This window comes from Bombina bombina, chromosome 2, assembly GCF_027579735.1.
Source record: "Bombina bombina isolate aBomBom1 chromosome 2, aBomBom1.pri, whole genome shotgun sequence".
Classification (NCBI taxonomy): domain Eukaryota; kingdom Metazoa; phylum Chordata; class Amphibia; order Anura; family Bombinatoridae; genus Bombina; species Bombina bombina.
Window position 1 is genome coordinate 557,949,266 of NC_069500.1, and position 18,548 is coordinate 557,967,813.

Consider the following 18,548-nt stretch of genomic DNA (forward strand, 5'->3'; position numbering starts at 1 on the left):
GAGTGAGGTGGGAGGGGCCTATTTTCGCGCCTCAGTTGCGCAGTTTCTTTTCCTTAGAGATATCCAACTGCTTCTCTAGAGGTTCCTGCTGTGTTTGAGGGCTGTAAAGGAGGTTTTTTTCCCCACAAAGGGCAGGTAGGCGTCACAGCAGAGCTGTGGCAAGGTGCTGAAAGTCTTTTTTACCGGTTTTGACGTTTTTTCAATCCGGTTTTGCCATTAAGGGGTTAATTGTTTATTTGCATAGCTGTGCAAAGTTACTAAGGCTGTAAGATACTACTGTAAAAATTTTGTTAAGTTTACTGCTTTTTTACACTGTTTTGCAGAACTTGTGCAGTTTTTCTTCTGTTAAGTGTGATCAGTCCACGGGTCATCATTACTTCTGGGATATTAACTGCTCCCCTACAGGAAGTGCAAGAGGATTCACCCAGCAGAGCTGCATATAGCTCCTCCCCTCTACGTCACTCCCAGTCATTCTCTTGCACCCAGCAACTAGATAGGTCGTGTGAGAGGACTATGGTGATTATACTTAGTTTTATATCTTCAATCAAAAGTTTGTTATTTTAAAATAGCACCGGAGTGTGTTATTACCTCTCTGGCAGAGTTTGAGGAAGAATCTACCAGAGTTTTGCTATGATTTTAGCCGGAGTAGTTAAGATCATATTGCTGTTCTCGGCCATCTGAGGAGTGAGGTAAACTTCAGATCAGGGGACAGCGGGCAGATGAATCTGCATAGAGGTATGTAGCAGTTTTTATTTTCTGACAATGGAATTGATGAGAAAATCCTGCCATACCGATATAATGTCATGTATGTATACTTTACACTTCAGTATTCTGGGAGAATGGTACTTCACTAGAATTACACTGTAAGAAAGACATAAAGCTGTTTAATAACTAGAGATTATGTTTAACGTTTTTGCTGGAATGTAAAATCGTTTTCATTTGCTGAGGTACTGAGTGAATAAATGTTTGGGCACCATTTTTCCACTTGGCAGTTGCTTAAATCTGTTTTTTCTGTCAGTTTCTGTTCTCCCTCACTGCTGTGTGTGTGGGGGAGGGGCGCTTTTACTATGCATCAAATATTTCAGTCAGCAACTCATTGTATTCCCTGCATGATCTGGTTCATCTCTACAGAGCTCAGGGGTCTTCAAAACTTATTTTGAGGGAGGTAATTTCTCTCAGCAGAGCTGTGAGAATTATAGTTTGACTGAAATAAAAACTTTTATTCTGTAATTTGTTTCCTGCTTTCAGAAATTGTTATCTTTGCTAATGGGATTAAACCTTTGCTAAAGTTGTGTTGTTTACAAGGATTGAGGCTATAACTGTTTCAATTTATTAATTTTTAACTGTCATAGATCTTCTGTGCTTCTTAAAGGCACAGTACGTTTTAATATTATTCTATTTGAATTGTATTTCCAAGTTGCAAGTTTATTTGCTAGTGTGTTAAACATGTCTGATTCAGAAGATGATACCTGTGTCATTTGTTGCAATGCCAAAGTGGAGCCCAATAGAAATTTATGTACTAACTGTATTGATGCTACTTTAAATAAAAATCAATCTGTACAAATTGAACAAATTTCACCAAACAACGAGGGGAGAGTTATGCCGACTAACTCGCCTCACGTGTCAGTACCTACATCTCCCGCTCAGAGGGAGGTGCGTGATATTGTAGCGCCGAGTACAGCTGGGCGGCCATTACAAATCACATTACAGGATATGGCTACTGTTATGACTGAAGTTTTGGCTAAATTACCAGAACTAAAAGGTAAGCGTGATCACTCTGGGGTGAGAACAGAGTGCGCTGATAATATTAGGGCCATGTCAGACACTGCGTCACAGGTGGCAGAACATGAGGACGGAGAACTTCATTCTGTGGGTGACGGTTCTGATCCAAACAGACTGGATTCAGATATTTCAAATTTTAAATTTAAACTGGAAAACCTCCGTGTATTACTAGGGGAGGTGTTAGCGGCTCTGAATGATTGTAACACAGTTGCAATACCAGAGAAAATGTGTAGGTTGGATAAATATTTTGCGGTACCGACGAGTACTGAGGTTTTTCCTATACCTAAGAGACTTACTGAAATTGTTACTAAGGAGTGGGATAGACCCGGTGTGCCGTTCTCACCCCCTCCGATATTTAGAAAAATGTTTCCAATAGACGCCACCACAAGGGACTTATGGCAAACGGTCCCTAAGGTGGAGGGAGCAGTTTCTACTTTAGCTAAGCGTACCACTATCCCGGTGGAGGATAGCTGTGCTTTTTCAGATCCAATGGATAAAAAGTTAGAGGGTTACCTTAAGAAAATGTTTGTTCAACAAGGTTTTATATTGCAACCCCTTGCATGCATTGCGCCGATCACGGCTGCAGCGGCATTCTGGATTGAGTCTCTGGAAGAGAACATTGGTTCAGCTACTCTGGACGACATTACGGACAGGCTTAGAGTCCTTAAACTAGCTAATTCATTCATTTCGGAGGCCGTAGTACATCTTACTAAACTTACGGCGAAGAATTCAGGATTCGCCATTCAGGCACGCAGGGGGCTGTGGCTAAAATCCTGGTCAGCTGATGTTACTTCTAAGTCTAAATTGCTTAATATACCTTTCAAAGGGCAGACCTTATTCGGGCCCGGGTTGAAAGAGATTAGCGCTGACATTACAGGAGGTAAAGGCCATGCCCTGCCTCAGGACAAAGCCTAAGCCAAGACTAGACAGTCTAGTTTTCGTTCCTTTCGTAATTTCAAAGCAGGAGCAGCATCAACTTCCTCTGCACCAAAACAGGAAGGAGCTGTTGCTCGCTACAGACAAGGCTGGAAACCTAACCAGTCCTGGAACAAGGGCAAGCAGACTAGGAAACCTGCTGCTGCCCCCAAAACAGCATGAATTGAGGGCCCCCGATCCGGGATCGGATCTAGTGGGGGGCAGACTTTCTCTCTTCGCCCAGGCTTGGGCAAGAGATGTTCAGGATCCCTGGGCGCTAGAGATAATATCTCAGGGATACCTTCTGGACTTCAAATACTCTCCTCCAAGAGAGAGATTTCATCTGTCAAGATTGTCAACAATCCAGACAAAGAAAGAGGCTTTTCTACGCTGCGTACAAGAGCTCTTGTTAATGGGAGTAATCCATCCAGTTCCACGATCGGAACAGGGACAGGGGTTTTACTCAAATCTGTTTGTGGTTCCCAAAAAAGAGGGAACTTTCAGACCAATCCTGGACTTAAAGATCCTAAACAAATTCCTAAGAGTTCCATCGTTCAAGATGGAGACTATTCTGACAATTTTACCTATGATCCAAGAGGGTCAGTACATGACCACTGTAGATTTAAAAGATGCTTACCTGCACATACCGATTCACAAAGATCATTACCGGTACCTAAGGTTTGCCTTCCTAGACAGGCATTACCAGTTTGTGGCTCTTCCATTCGGATTGGCTACAGCGCCAAGAATCTTCACAAAGGTTCTGGGTGCTCTTCTGGCGGTACTAAGACCGCGGGGAATCTCGGTAGCTCCATACCTAGACGACATTCTGATACAAGCTTCAAGCTTTCAAACTGCCAAATCTCATACAGAGTTAGTGCTGGCATTTCTAAGGTCACATGGATGGAAGGTGAACGAAAAGAAAAGTTCACTCGTTCCACTCACAAGAGTTCCCTTCCTGGGGACTCTTATAGATTCTGTAGAAATGAAGATTTACCTGACAGAGGACAGGCTATCAAGACTTCAAAGTGCTTGCCGCACTCTTCATTCCATTCAACACCCGTCAGTGGCTCAATGTATGGAGGTAATCGGCTTAATGGTAGCGGCAATGGACATAGTACCCTTTGCACGCTTACACCTCAGACCACTGCAACTGTGCATGCTAGGTCAGTGGAATGGGGATTACTCAGACTTATCCCCTTCTCTGAATCTGGATCAAGAGACCAGAAATTCTCTTCTATGGTGGCTTTCTCGGCCACACCTGTCCAGGGGGATGCCATTCAGCAGACCAGACTGGACAATTGTAACAACAGACGCCAGCCTTCTAGGTTGGGGTGCCGTCTGGAATTCCCTGAAGGCTCAGGGACTATGGAGTCAGGAGGAGAGTCTCCTGCCAATAAACATTCTGGAATTGAGAGCAGTTCTCAATGCCCTCCTGGCTTGGCCCCAGTTGACAACTCGGGGGTTCATCAGGTTTCAGTCGGACAACATCACGACTGTAGCTTACATCAACCATCAGGGAGGGACAAGAAGCTCCCTAGCTATGATGGAAGTATCAAAGATAATTCGCTGGGCAGAGTCTCACTCTTGCCACCTGTCAGCAATCCACATCCCGGGAGTGGAGAACTGGGAGGCGGATTTCTTAAGTCGTCAGACTTTTCATCCGGGGGAGTGGGAACTTCATCCGGAGGTCTTTGCCCAAATACTTCGACGTTGGGGCAAACCAGAGATAGATCTCATGGCGTCTCGACAGAACGCCAAGCTTCCTCGTTACGGGTCCAGATCCAGGGATCCAGGAGCAGTCCTGATAGATGCTCTGACAGCACCTTGGGACTTCAGGATGGCTTACGTGTTTCCACCCTTCCCGTTGCTTCCTCGATTGATAGCCAGAATCAAACAAGAGAGAGCATCAGTGATTCTAATAGCACCTGCGTGGCCACGCAGGACTTGGTATGCAGACCTGGTGGACATGTCATCCTGTCCGCCTTGGTCTCTACCTCTGAAACAGGACCTTCTGATACAGGGTCCCTTCAAACATCAAAATCTAACTTCTCTGAAGCTGACTGCTTGGAAATTGAATGCTTAATTTTATCAAGACGTGGGTTTTCTGAGTCAGTTATTAGTACCTTAATACAGACTAGGAAACCTGTTACCAGAAAGATTTACCATAAGATATGGCGTAAATACCTACATTGGTGTGAATCCAAAGGTTACTCTTGGAGTAAGGTTAGGATTCCTAGGATATTGTCTTTTCTACAAGAAGGTTTAGAAAAGGGTTTTTCTGCTAGTTCATTAAAGGGACAGATCTCAGCTCTGTCCATTCTGTTACACAAACGTCTGTCAGAAGTTCCTGACGTCCAGGCTTTTTGTCAGGCTTTGGCCAGGATTAAGCCTGTGTTTAAAACTGTTGCTCCACCATGGAGTTTAAACCTTGTTCTTAATATTTTACAGGGCGTTCCGTTTGAACCCCTTCATTCCATTGATATAAAGTTGTTATCTTGGAAAGTTCTATTTTTAATGGCTATTTCCTCGGCTCGAAGAGTCTCTGAATTATCAGCCTTACATTGTGATTCTCCTTATTTGATTTTTCATTCGGATAAGGTAGTCCTGCGTACTAAACCTGGGTTCTTACCTAAGGTAGTTACTAACAGGAATATCAATCAAGAGATTGTTGTTCCTTCTTTATGCCCAAATCCTTCTTCAAAGAAGGAACGTCTACTGCACAACCTGGATGTAGTCCGGGCTCTAAAATTTTACTTGCAGGCAACTAAGGAATTCCGACAAACGTCTTCTCTGTTTGTCATTTACTCTGGGCAGAGGAAAGGTCAAAAAGCTTCCGCTACCTCTCTTTTTGGCTTCGTAGCATAATTCGTTTAGCTTATGAGACTGCTGGACAGCAGCCCCCTGAAAGAATTACAGCTCATTCTACTAGAACTGTGGCTTCCACTTGGGCCTTCAAGAATGAGGCCTCTGTTGAACAGATTTGCAAGGCTGCAACTTGGTCTTCGCTTCATACTTTTTCCAAATTTTACAAATTTGACACCTTTGCTTCATCGGAGGCTATTTTTGGGAGAAAGGTTCTTCAGGCAGTGGTTCCTTCTGTATAAAGAGTCTGCCTATCCCTCCCGTCATCCGTGTACTTTTGCTTTGGTATTGGAATCCCAGAAGTAATGATGACCCGTGGACTGATCACACTTAACAGAAGAAAACATAATTTATGCTTACCTGATAAATTCCTTTCTTCTGTAGTGTGATCAGTCCACGGCCCGCCCTGTTTTTAAGGCAGGTAAATATTTTTTAATTTATACTCCAGTCACCACTTCACCCTTGGCTTTTCCTTTCTCGTTGGTCCTTGGTCGAATGACTGGGAGTGACGTAGAGGGGAGGAGCTATATGCAGCTCTGCTGGGTGAATCCTCTTGCACTTCCTGTAGGGGAGCAGTTAATATCCCAGAAGTAATGATGACCCGTGGACTGATCACACTACAGAAGAAAGGAATTTATCAGGTAAGCATAAATTATGTTTTTTTTCTCTTAAAGGCACAGTACCGTTTTATTTCTAAGTGTTATTTACTTTGATTACAATGTTTTCCAAGCTTGCTTGTTACATTACTAGCTTGTTTAACATGTCTGACACCAAGGAAAATCCTTGTTCAATATGTTTGGAAGCCATTGTGGAACCCCCTCTTAGAATGTGTCCCAATTGTACTGATATGTCTATAAATTATAAAGAACATATATTAGCACTTAAAAATAGAGCAATAGATGATTCTCAGTCAGTAGTAAATGAGGGTTCGCCATCTAGCTCTCCCCAAGTGTCACAACCAGTAACGCCCGCACAAGTGACGCCAAGTACCTCTAGTGCGTCAAATTCATTTACTTTACAAGACATGGCCACAGTTATGAATACAACCCTCACAGAGGTTTTATCCAAACTGCCTGGTTTACAAGGAAAGTGGGACAGCTCTGGGTTAAGGAAAAATGCTGAGCCGTCTCACGCTTTAGTAGCCGTATCTGATATGCCCTCACAATGCTCTGAAGGGGTGAGGGATTTGTTATCTGAGGGAGAAATTTCTGATTCAGGAAAGACGCTTCCTCAGACAGATTCTGATATGACGGCCTTTAAATTTAAGCTTGAACACCTCCGCTTATTGCTTATGGAGGTATTAGCAACTCTAGATGATTGTGACCCTATAGTGGTCCCAGAGAAGCTTGCTGCAGCCAACTTCATCAGGTTTCAGTCGGACAACATCACGACTGTAGCTTATATCAATCATCAAGGAGGAACAAGGAGTTCTCTAGCGATGATGGAGGTAACCAAAATAATCCAGTGGGCAGAGGATTACTCTTGCCATCTCTCAGCAATCCACATCCCAGGAGTAGAGAACTGGGAGGCGGATTTTCTAAGTCGTCAGACTTTTCATCCGGGGGAGTGGGAACTCCATCCGGAGGTATTTGCCCAGCTGATTCAGCTATGGGGCACACCAGAATTGCATCTGATGGCGTCTCGTCAGAATGCCAAACTTTCTCGTTACGGGTCCAGGTCCCGGGATCCCAAGGCGGTACTGATAGATGCTCTAGCAGTGCCTTGGTCCTTCAATCTGGCCTATGTATTTCCAGCGTTTCCTCTCCTCCCACGTCTGGTTGCCAGAATCAAGCAGGAGAAAGCTTCTGTGATTCTGATAGCACCTGCGTGGCCACGCAGGACTTGGTATGCAGACCTAGTGGACATGTCCTCGGTTCCACCGTGGACTCTGCCAATGAGGCGGGACCTTCTAATCCAATGTCCGTTCACGCATCCAAATCTAATTTCTCTGCGTCTGACTGCTTGGAGATTGAACGCATGATTCTATCAAAGCGTGGTTTCTCTGAGTCTTTCATTGATACCCTGATTCAGGCTAGAAAGCGTGTCACCAGGAAGATCTATCATAAGATTTGGCGCAAATATCTTTATTAGTGTGAATTCAAAGGTTACTCGTGGAGTAAGATTAGGATTCCTAGAATATTGACTTTTCCCCAAGAAGGTTTGGAGAAGGGATTATCTGCTAGTTCCCTAAAAGGACAAATATCTGCTTTGTCTATTCTACTTCACAAACGTCTGGCAGATGTCCCAGACGTTCAAGCATTTAGCCAGGCTTTGGTCAGAATCAAGCCTGTATTTAAACCTGTTGCTCCGCCATGGAGCCTAAACTTAGTTCTTAAAGTTCTTCAAGGGGTTCCGTTTGAACCTATGCATTCCATAGATATTAAGCTTCTATCTTGGAAAGTTTTGTTTTTAGTATCTATCTCTTTGGCTCAAAGAGTTTCTGAGCTATCTGCTTTACAATGTGATTCCCCTTACCTTGTTTTCCATGCAGATAAGGTGGTTTTACATACCAAACCTGGGTTTCTTCCTAAGGTTGTTTCTAATAAGAATATCAATCGAGAGATTGTGGTTCCTTCTTTGTGTCCTAATCCTTCATCTAAGAAGGAACGTCTGTTACACAATCTTGATGTGGTTCGTGCTTTAAAGTTCTACTTACAAGCAACTAAAGATTTCCGTCAAACATCTTTGTTTGTTGTTTATTCTGGTAAACAGAGAGGTCAAAGGGCTACGGCTACCTCTCTTTTCTTTTGGCTGAAAAGCATCATCCGTTTGGCCTATGACACTGCTGGACAGCAGCCTCCTGAAATAATTACTGCTCATTCTACTAGAGCTGTGGCTTCCACATGGGCTTTTTAAAATGAGGCTTCTGTTGAACAGATTTGTAAGGCGGCGACTTGGTCTCCGCTTCATACTTTTTCCAAATTTTACAAATTTGATACTTTTGCTTCTTCGGAGGCTATTTTTGGGAGAAAGGTTCTACAAGCAGTGGTGCCTTCCGTTTAAGGTCCCTGTCTTGTCCCTCCCTTCATCCGTGTCCTAAAGCTTTGGTATTGGTATCCCACAAGTAAGGATGAATCCGTGGACTCGATACATCTTACAAGAGAAAACATAATTTATGCTTACCTGATAAATTTATTTCTCTTGTGATGTATCGAGTGCACGGCCCGCCCTGTTTTTTAAGACAGGCATATATATTTTTATTTTAAAACTTTCAATCACCACTGCACCCTATAGTTTCTCCTTTTTCTTCCTAGCCTTCGGTCGAATGACTGGGGGATGGAGCTAAGGGAGGAGTTATATAGACAGCTCTGCTGTGGGTGCTCTCTTTGCCACTTCCTGTAGGGGAGAAGAATATCCCACAAGTAAGGATGAATCCATGGACTTGATACATCACAAGATAAATACATTTATCAGGTAAGCATAAATTATGTTTTGTGTGAGTACGGGGGGATATTAAGTTTGTAGATTAAATATGGGTTCATATGTAATTGTATGCCTAGGTATTTGAAGGATCCTACCGTGTTTTTAAGTGCCGTTTGCGTTGGGGAGGAATTTTTATGAGAGATATCGTTTCCGATTTATCTAGGTTCACTTTATCTATGTTCACTTTATATACGGAAATTGCTCCAAACTGGTTAAGTATGTTTATTAGTTTTTGGATTTCGTTGTTGGGGTTTTGGAGGTACAGCAATAGGTTATCTACATAGAGGGATAAGTGTAGGGCATGGAGGCCCATCTCCACTCCCTCCAGAGTGTTCCTAATGTGTATGGCTAGTCGGGTTCCCCTTTCCAACAGGAAAGGTTAGGAGACCTCGCAATTGATTATAACCGAGGTTCTTGGGTTTCTATAGCGTGTCTGGATGAGGTTGTGGAAGTCCCCAGTGATGCCAAACTTGTCTAGGGAGGTCAATATTTGGTCTCATTCCACTCTGTTGAATGCCTTCTCTGCATCAATGGCGAGAAGGCATGCGTCTGGCATTGAATTTATGTGTCCCTCACATCTAGGCTGCCAGTAGTGAGAGATTACCTCTAAAGTCTTGCGAATGTTTGTGACTGACGAGTGATGTCTCATGAAGCCGGTTTGGTCTGTGTGGATGTTTACCACCACCTCGGCTAATCTATTTGCTAATATGGCTGGAAAGAGTTTGTAATCATTGTTAACAATTTTATGGGCCTGTAGGAAGCGGCTAGTCCAGGGTCTCTATCATGTTTTGGAATTAAGCACATGTGCGCGTCTGTGAAGTCTGTTGCTGGTTGGGCCGTGTTCTTTAGGTATGCTGTGAATGATTGGGCTAAGAGTAGGCTAAGTTGTTTTTGAAGAATTGTATTGTTTTCTATTGGGATTTTGTCCAGGCCTGGGGCTTTGCCTAGTTTGGCGGATCTTATAGCTTTCTGTACCTCTAAGACTGTTATAGGTGCGTTTTAAAAGATCTTCCTGTACAGGAGGGAGGGTGTGTTTTTTTTTTAAATTTAGGATCAAAATTTATCTCTGTCACTGGGTGAGGCCGTGTGTCTGGAGTAAAGGTCTGTGTAAAAGTGTATGAATTCCTCAGTGTTTTTCATATTATCAGTTTGGGGGGACTCTGTTAAAGATTATTGAGGTAATTAGTAATTATGGGGAGATTAGCTTTGTCGCGTTGGCCAGCAGTTTTCCCGTCCTGTTCCCAAATCTGTTAAAACGTCCCTTTCTGTGGCATTGAAAGTTTAGGTCCTGCTGTTGTAAAATTTCGTCTCTAGCTTTCTTCAGCTCGTAATATTTTAGTCTGTTCATGTGTAAGTGGTGGGCTAGGTAGTCGTATGCTGACGTGACTGCAGTGTTTGTGTTGGCGTTTACGTTTGGAGTTGTAGTGGGCTGTGAAATTGGTTATGTGTCCCCTCATGACTGCCTTTGAGGCATTCTAGAAGAGCCTCTGGGTGTCTTGGTGTTGAGTATTGAATCTAGCGTATTGTAGCCATTGTGTCTTTAGGTGTTTTTGAAATTCTTAGTTGTTATATAGGTATGTGGGAAACCTCCATGCCCTTTGGGAGGGATTTTGGGTAGTGGGTTGTAGTTCCAACCATATAGGGGCATGATCAAAGATCACCACATCGGTAATATGAGTGCGTGGAATCTGATTCTTCACCTGTGTCTCTAAGACACCTCGGTCATTATCCCGAATTGAGATTCAGCTAGCTTGAGAAAGGGGCAAGTAGCCTCGAAACGTTGCTCCAATAAAGGTGTTTCTTTTCATCAGTGTGCTACCTTCATTTTTTGTCTATACCATATTAGCTCTGGACCTTGGAGGGGGGTCCATGAAGGTTTCAGCACCTACTACCTGCATTTAAGCAGTCTTTGTTTATATTGGGGATGTCCCTAGATTGCGGATCCAAACATTGACTTTACTTTTGTAAATGTTGGTGGACATTGGTATATGTAAAATCAAATGAGCAATGGGACACTCAGGACTTTGTATCCATTTAGCTCTACAGCCATCTGTAGAAAGCAAACTCTGATTGCTGACTTTTTTAATTTCTTTGTTGCACTGAACACTTATTATTTAATTGCTTTAATGTGGCTCAGTTGGTTCTACAATGCTTTCTGGGTGGGCCGTAGAAAGGTAGAAGATGTTTTTAATGGAACCATAAAGGCATAAAAGACATTTGGAAAGGGGTAAAATATGACCTGCACACATATTGAAAGCAAAATGTCCAGTTTTGGTAGTGTATGGTGTACCATGAAAGAGTAAATGTCCATGTGTATGTTAACACAGTCATCCTGTGATATTGCGGCCAAATAGGCACATTCCCAAATGCTCGAGACAGCAAATATTGATCTTAAAGATCCTGTCTAGGATTTATAAATCTTAATGATGGATTTTATTTACATTGAAAGTATACCTCATGTACTTGATAGATTTATGTTTAATTTGGAATACATGTAAGGCAGTCAGTTAACATTTTGCAATGTAAAAGCTGTTTTCTGAGTGATGATTTTTGCAACATAAATGCTCAAGTTCATTTAATTTCTGGCTACCAGGAAGCCATGTTTTTCTGTAATTTTATGAGAAATGGTTAGTCCAGCTTTAACTGACAACATTATGTTGATATATGCTTTGTTGAAAGGGCTTTTTACAATAAAGGGATAGTTTATGTGCATGTACCCCAACAAAATAGGGCTCAACAAAAAGAAAAGAAAAATTAAAACTTAACTTTGAACTTATTTTTTAAAATAAGGTGGCATCAATTTTCATTCCTCGTGGCCTTACCAGCAATTTTTTAGTCCTTAAAGGTACAGGAAACCCTATTTTCTTTCGTGATTTGGATAGAACATACAAGTTTTAATCAACTTTCAAATTTACTTTTTTTTAATCAAATTTGCTTCATTCTCTTGTTATCCTTTGCAAAAGGAACATTGATAGCTAACTGAACGCGTTGTCAGCCAATCACAAGAGACAAATTGCTAATCACAAGAGACAAATGTGTGCAGGCACCAATCTGCAACTAGCTCCCACTAGTGTAGGATATGTGTGTATTCTTTTTCTTAAAGTGAAAGTCAATCATAGCATTTGTTTAACCCTAGGATTGACCATTGAAACAAATAAAGGGGACTTTCATTTATGAAGTATAAAATACTTCATGCTGAAAGCTCCTTTATTTGTTTCAAGTGTTAACCGTTCTGAGCTGCTAAGGCAGCCCATGGCAGAACACTGTTTTACTAAGAGGTGACGTTTCCACCTCTTAGCCATGGCATATCACCTCTCAAGCAAAACAGCGGTCTGCCGTGTGCTGCCTTAGCAGCTCAGAACAGTGAAAGCTTGAAACAAATAAAGGAGCTTTCAGCATTAAGTATTTTATACTTCATGAATGAAAGTCACCTTTATTTGTTTCAATGGTCAATCCTAGCGTTTCACAAACGCTAGGCTTGACTTTCACTTTAAGGGATACTAATAGAACAAAGCACATTTGAAAATAGAAGTCAATTCAAAAGTGTCTTAAAATGGCATGCCCTATCTGAATCATGCAAGTTTAATTTTGACTTTCCTATCGCTTTAAGGAGTTCTCAATAAAAAATGTCCATAACCAGGTTTTATTTGCTTTCCTTTGCTGAAAGGTGTATGTTTTCAACCACAGTCTTAAGCTTTTCTGTTCTGCAGTTATGTTGCTCAGCATTGAATTGAATGTTTCCAAATTTCCAGTCTCAAAATGAGTAATACAAAAATTAATAAAATAATAAAAAAATAAAACTGAAATATTTTTTATGAGGATCCTTCCAGGAGTATTGAGTTTCTGTTTGGTGTAAATCTGCTCAATTGTCAGCAAACAGAGAGAACCTGTAACATGATCCCGAAAAGGAAATGTCATATTCTTAATTTATAATTTTCCTTGTTATAGTAAGATATCTTCATGTTGTTTTTAATGGATAGTTAAGAAGCAATTTCAATGTTCACTTATGATAAGCCAAGTCCTACAGTAATAGTGCATCTGGTATAACGCAAATTTCACTATTCATGGACAATAAAAATAAAATAAAAAAAAATTACCAAAAGTGTGCTAACAGGATCAAATGGTTAACTTGAAATTGGTTTTCTATGGTTTGCCAAATGTAAACTTGTAACCCTGATGGGTATCATAGCTGCATAACTGAAGCTTCAAACTAGTGGTGAGCGTGACTCACAGATGGAACTTTCAGACCTGGAACTCATCCATGAAGTTGTGTGGTCTTAGCCACAGTAGCAGCACAGCATAAATTTTCCTATCCTAGTTACATAGAGGTACAAGGAAATGAGCTGGAATCTGTGAAGGGAATAGAGTAACAGAAGTGACGTTTTTTTCCGCAGAGTATTTTTGGCTGTCTACTGATTGCAACCTAGGTTCATTGTGGTTAACCAAGAGCTTGAAAGAAACACAAAAACATTTGACTTTCAGAACACTGGTTTCCTTTAAAATGAGACCAGAAAATAGATTTATTTTTTTTAATTACAGTGATTTCCATTTTTTCCATATTATTAGTCATGATTCCAGTTAATGGGCAAAATTATAGATTTAGCTTTTTCTATATACATACTATATTATTTTATCCTCATTTTTAAACATTCATGTACGATTGTGGCGTTTGTAGAACTTTATATTAATGAATTCTGATTTATTCAACTTCATAATTATTATAAGTTTTAACTTTGTATTGTTTTTTATTATAATTATTAAGTACTTTATAATAGAAGTGTTGCATGTTTAGAAACCATTCATAAGAGCAACACTGCCCTCTACAGGCTGATCCGCTGCTCTTCATTGCTAAAACGTGACACTGACCTTTATACTTTTATTTAACTGGATATGTTTTTGCTACAGTAATTTCACTACAGTAAATTGTGAGAATATGTTGTGTGTGTTTGTGTATGTGTGTATATATATATATATATATATATATATTAGTAAAAGAGCAATATTTCACTTAATGAATTATAATTAAGATTTGCATATATGTAAGTCTAGCATACATCTATTTTACATTAAGTAGCCTTTAAAGGACAACTAGTTCAACTTCAATAAACTGATTTAGTAGATCTACAGAATATTTATTTTGCCAAGTGGTAATTATAGGTCTACCCCCCAAAAAAATGATTATCTTCTGGTAGAGTTAGTTGTGCTAAGATAATATGCAGTGTACATACTGTACAGTATGTGACAATTGCTTAATCCTTGATTTGTTAATAAGCCTAAGGAATACATAAGAATTGATTTATCATAGCACTGCATACGAAGGCTGAGTAAAAAATTTTGCGATACTGCCTGTTGAAGAATTCAGTAGGCATCCATCCGTTCATGTGATAGATTGTGATCAGTGTCAAAACATGTTTTATCAAAAATTAGTCTACACATATAGGCCTCTGAAATTCATTGAAACTCTAAAAGGGACATTCTAATGCAAAATGAAATGCTCTAATTTGTGTTATATTTTTATTAGTGCCCCTTCCTAACCAAAGCTAAAGTCTAAGGAACTGCAACACAATGCAGCTCATGAGCAGGACTCGGCTGGTGCGCTAATTAGGTGCTACTTATGCATGTAGCTGCTAATCATTATCCACATCCTGCTCAGAATCTGAATTGTCTTGAAGCCCCTAACTGGTACTTTAACTATGAATTTAAAGGGGTGTTTGTAATTTCATGTCCTATGACATGTAGAGTCCCCAACGTTATTCCAGTTACTAGTGGGTTATTCAACTCCTGGCCAGCAGGAGGAGGCAAAGAGCACCCCAGCAAAGCTGTTAAGTATAATTTACCTTACCCATAATCCCCAGCCATTCTCTTTGCCTTTGTCAATGGAGGATGTGCGAAGTTGGTGTATGAAGATATTTAATCTTTTTATGGGTACTTTTCCCTGCAAGCAAGGATTAGGGGCTATGCTGTGTCCATGTCAATCTCTTTAGTAAGAGTAATGGTGGCTATTAGCAGTTAGAAAGTGGCAAGGTTGTCTTTGCTTTATTTCTAACATTATTGCTACCCCTGTTATAGAAAGCCAGAGTTGGTTACTCTGTTCTTTCCTTTTCTACAGGTCCCTGTCAGCGGTCGGGATAAAGCTGACAGACCAGTGATGCTGCATCTGCCCTGCAGCTGAAGCTCCTAAGGTAAGTGCTTTTATCCCTTTTAGGTGATAAGGCTCAGCACTTGGGTGTTAATCCCTCCGTTTTGAATATCGAGCCCGGGGCAATTGTATATAAATCCTTTTCTGGGATTTAAATCATTGGGCAGTTTTTACACATGAGAGACCAGAGGGCAGCCAGTGCTATATTAAGCCAATCTTCTCTCTATACTTTTTTTCTCTATGGAGAATAATATAAAAAATCTCTGGTTCTACCGAGTATAGACTGGGTCAGTCCGGCCACAACCTGTTAGCAGCTCCTTTTCGCACGCTTCGTTTCTGCTGCATGCATTTCCACTCTCTGTCAGTTCCCTTCTCTAGCTTTAGAAACTTTTTATTGAGGATCGGAGAGTGTTGTGAGGAGCATAGTGAATGAAGCATATGGTATGAAGGTGCTTCCTTTTAGTGGCGGATAATCTGTCTCTTGTACTAAGTAGATAAGAGACCACCGCACTCCATTATTTAAGAAATTATATGTGGCTTTAATACTGAGACCCTTTAAGGGTTAATTTTTAATTGAGGACACTGTTAGATTACCCTGTAAGATAGGGTTTATATATTAGGAGATTGGGTTACGGCGTCATACTCAGTTTGCACCTTTCCATATATGGCGGAGGAATTACCTAACTGAGTTCTCCTGCATGAATTTTAAAGAAAAAGGATATGAAGAGGATGTCATACAATGGCACTGTAGTTATTTTCCTGGTTCTCTGTCCTACCAATTTCTTACTGGGCAGTGCGAATCCGGCTTTAAGATTAAGCCGGTATGATAGCTGAAGGGACTAGAAGGAGCTTAAGAGTCTGCAATGTCTGTTCTAATGTACTTAGTTTTACCCCTCAATACAAAATCTAAAGGTGGCAAGTTTATTAGATTTTCCATATTCTATCAGGGATACGTGTCTCTGCAGGCTGACATCCTCCTGCTTTCTAGGGGATTCTCCTGTGTTGGTCTAAAAGTTATGGACTTATAACACGAGCCCTACGTGTTGTTTATTTAGATTCTGTGTTGACTAGAGTTATGCTTTCATGGAAGTAAATTGTTTCTGCTGCCTTTTTGTTAAGCGGTTGCGCTTCTGGCTTGCTGGGTCTTTTATGGTGCAATCACAGAAGGATTGGCAGACATTGACACGCAAGCCCTAAAATCTGCTAGGGCTTTAGACCGGTGATGGCGGGGTTAATGTTCCCGCCACAGGTTTGCTTTTGGACTTGATTTTGCCGACTCCGTTGTGAAACTGGAGTGTGCATCTTTTTTAAGGTGTTGGTGGTTCACAACTTTATGTGTAAGCTTAGCTATATCGGCTATCTTAATTTTTGCCTGTAACATAACTTCAACGTTCTATGTTTGTGCACTTTTATGTGTTTTATTTTGCTTTGGATCATTCTTGCTCCATTTTAGCAGGGATTCCTGATGTTTTACTCCCATCTGGTAGATGTTATTTGTAAATGAAGGAGCTGCATTAGTTGGATTGTTATGTCCCTTTTCTCCAACATAGGTGTGTCCGGTCCACGGCGTCATCCTTACTTGTGGGATATTCTCTTCCCCAACAGGAAATGGCAAAGAGTCCAGCAAAGCTGGTCACATGATCCCTCCTAGGCTCCGCCTACCCCAGTCATTCTCTTTGCCGTTGTACAGGCAACATCTCCACGGAGATGGCTTAGAGTTTTTTAGAAATGAGGATTTTTCTGACAGAAGCCAGAAAAACAAAACTTCTAGACTCTTGTCGGATACTTCATTCCGTTCCTCTTCCTTCCATAGCGCAGTGCATGGAAGTGATAGGTTTGATGGTAGCGGCAATGGACATAGTTCCTTTTGTGCGCATTCATCTAAGACCATTACAACTGTTCATGCTCAGTCAGTGGAATGGGGACTATTCAGACTTGTCTCCGAAGATACAAGTAAATCAGAGGACCAGAGACTCTTTCCGTTGGTGGCTGTCCCTGGACAACCTGTCACAAGGGATGACCTTCCGCAGACCAGAGTGGGTCATTGTCACGACCGACGCCAGTCTGATGGGCTGGGGCGCGGTCTGGGGATCCCTGAAAGCTCAGGGTCTTTGGTCTCGGGTAGAATCTCTTCTACCGATAAATATTCTGGAACTGAGAGCGATATTCAATGCTCTCAAAGCTTGGCCTCAGTTAGCGAGGGCCAAGTTCATACATCAACCATCAGGGGGGAACAAGGAGTTCCCTAGCGATGGAAGAAGTGACCAAAATCATTCTATGGGCGGAGTCTCACTCCTGCCACCTGTCTGCTATCCACATCCCAGGAGTGGAAAATTGGGAAGCGGATTTTCTGAGTCGTCAGACATTGCATCCGGGGGAGTGGGAACTCCATCCGGAAATCTTTGCCCAAGTCACTCAACCGTGGGGCATTCCAGACATGGATCTGATGGCCTCTCGTCAGAACTTCAGAGTTCCTTACTACGGGTACAGATCCAGGGATCCCAAGGCGGCTCTAGTGGATGCACTAGTAGCACCTTGGACCTTCAAACTAGCTTATGTGTTCCCGCCGTTTCCTCTCATCCCCAGGCTGGTAGCCAGGATCAATCAGGAGAGGGCGTCGGTGATTTTGATAGCTCCTGCGTGGCCACGCAGGACTTGGTATGCAGATCTGGTGAATATGTCATCGGCTCCACCATGGAAGCTACCTTTGAGACGAGACCTTCTTGTTCTAGGTCCGTTCGACCCACTCCAGCTGACTGCTTGGAGATTGAACGCTTGATCTTATCAAAGCGAGGGTTCTCAGATTCTGTTATTAATACTCTTGTTCAGGCCTGAAAGCCTGTAACCAGAAAAATTACCACATTATTTGGTATATCTGTTGGTGTGAATCTGCAGGATTCCCTTGGGACAAGGTTAAGATTCCTAAGAGTCTATCCTTCCTTCGAGAAGGATTGGAAAAAGGATTATCTGCAAGTTCCTTGATGGGACAGATTTCTGCCTTGTCTGTGTTACTTCACAAAAAGCTGGCAGCTGTGCCAGATGTTCTAGCCTTTGTTCAGGCTCTGGTTAGAATCAAGCCTGTTTACAAAATTTTGACTCCTCCTTGGAGTCTCAACCTAGTTCTTTCAGTTCTTCAGGGGGTTCCGTTTGAACCCTTACATTCCGTTGATATTAAGTTATTATCTTGGAAAGTTTTGTTTTTGGTTGCAATTTCTTCTGCCAGAAGAGTTTCAGAATTATCTGCTCTGCAGTGTTCTTCTCCTTATCTGGTGTTCCATGCAGATAAGGTGGTTTTGCGTACTAAACCTGGTTTTCTTCCAAAAGTTGTTTCTAACAAAAACATTAACCAGGAGATAGTTGTGCCTTCTTTGTGTCCTAATCCAGTTTCAAAGAAGGAACGTTTGTTGCACAACTTGGATGTAGTTCG

At 41.6% G+C, this 18,548-nt stretch overlaps 1 protein-coding gene across 2 annotated transcripts in view; it reads left to right on the forward strand.

Annotated features, from left to right (window-relative positions):
* FANCC (FA complementation group C) overlaps positions 1-18,548 on the forward strand; it is a 1,120,322-nt gene that overhangs the window by 284,766 nt on the left and 817,008 nt on the right. The gene's annotated exons all lie outside the window — the stretch shown is intronic.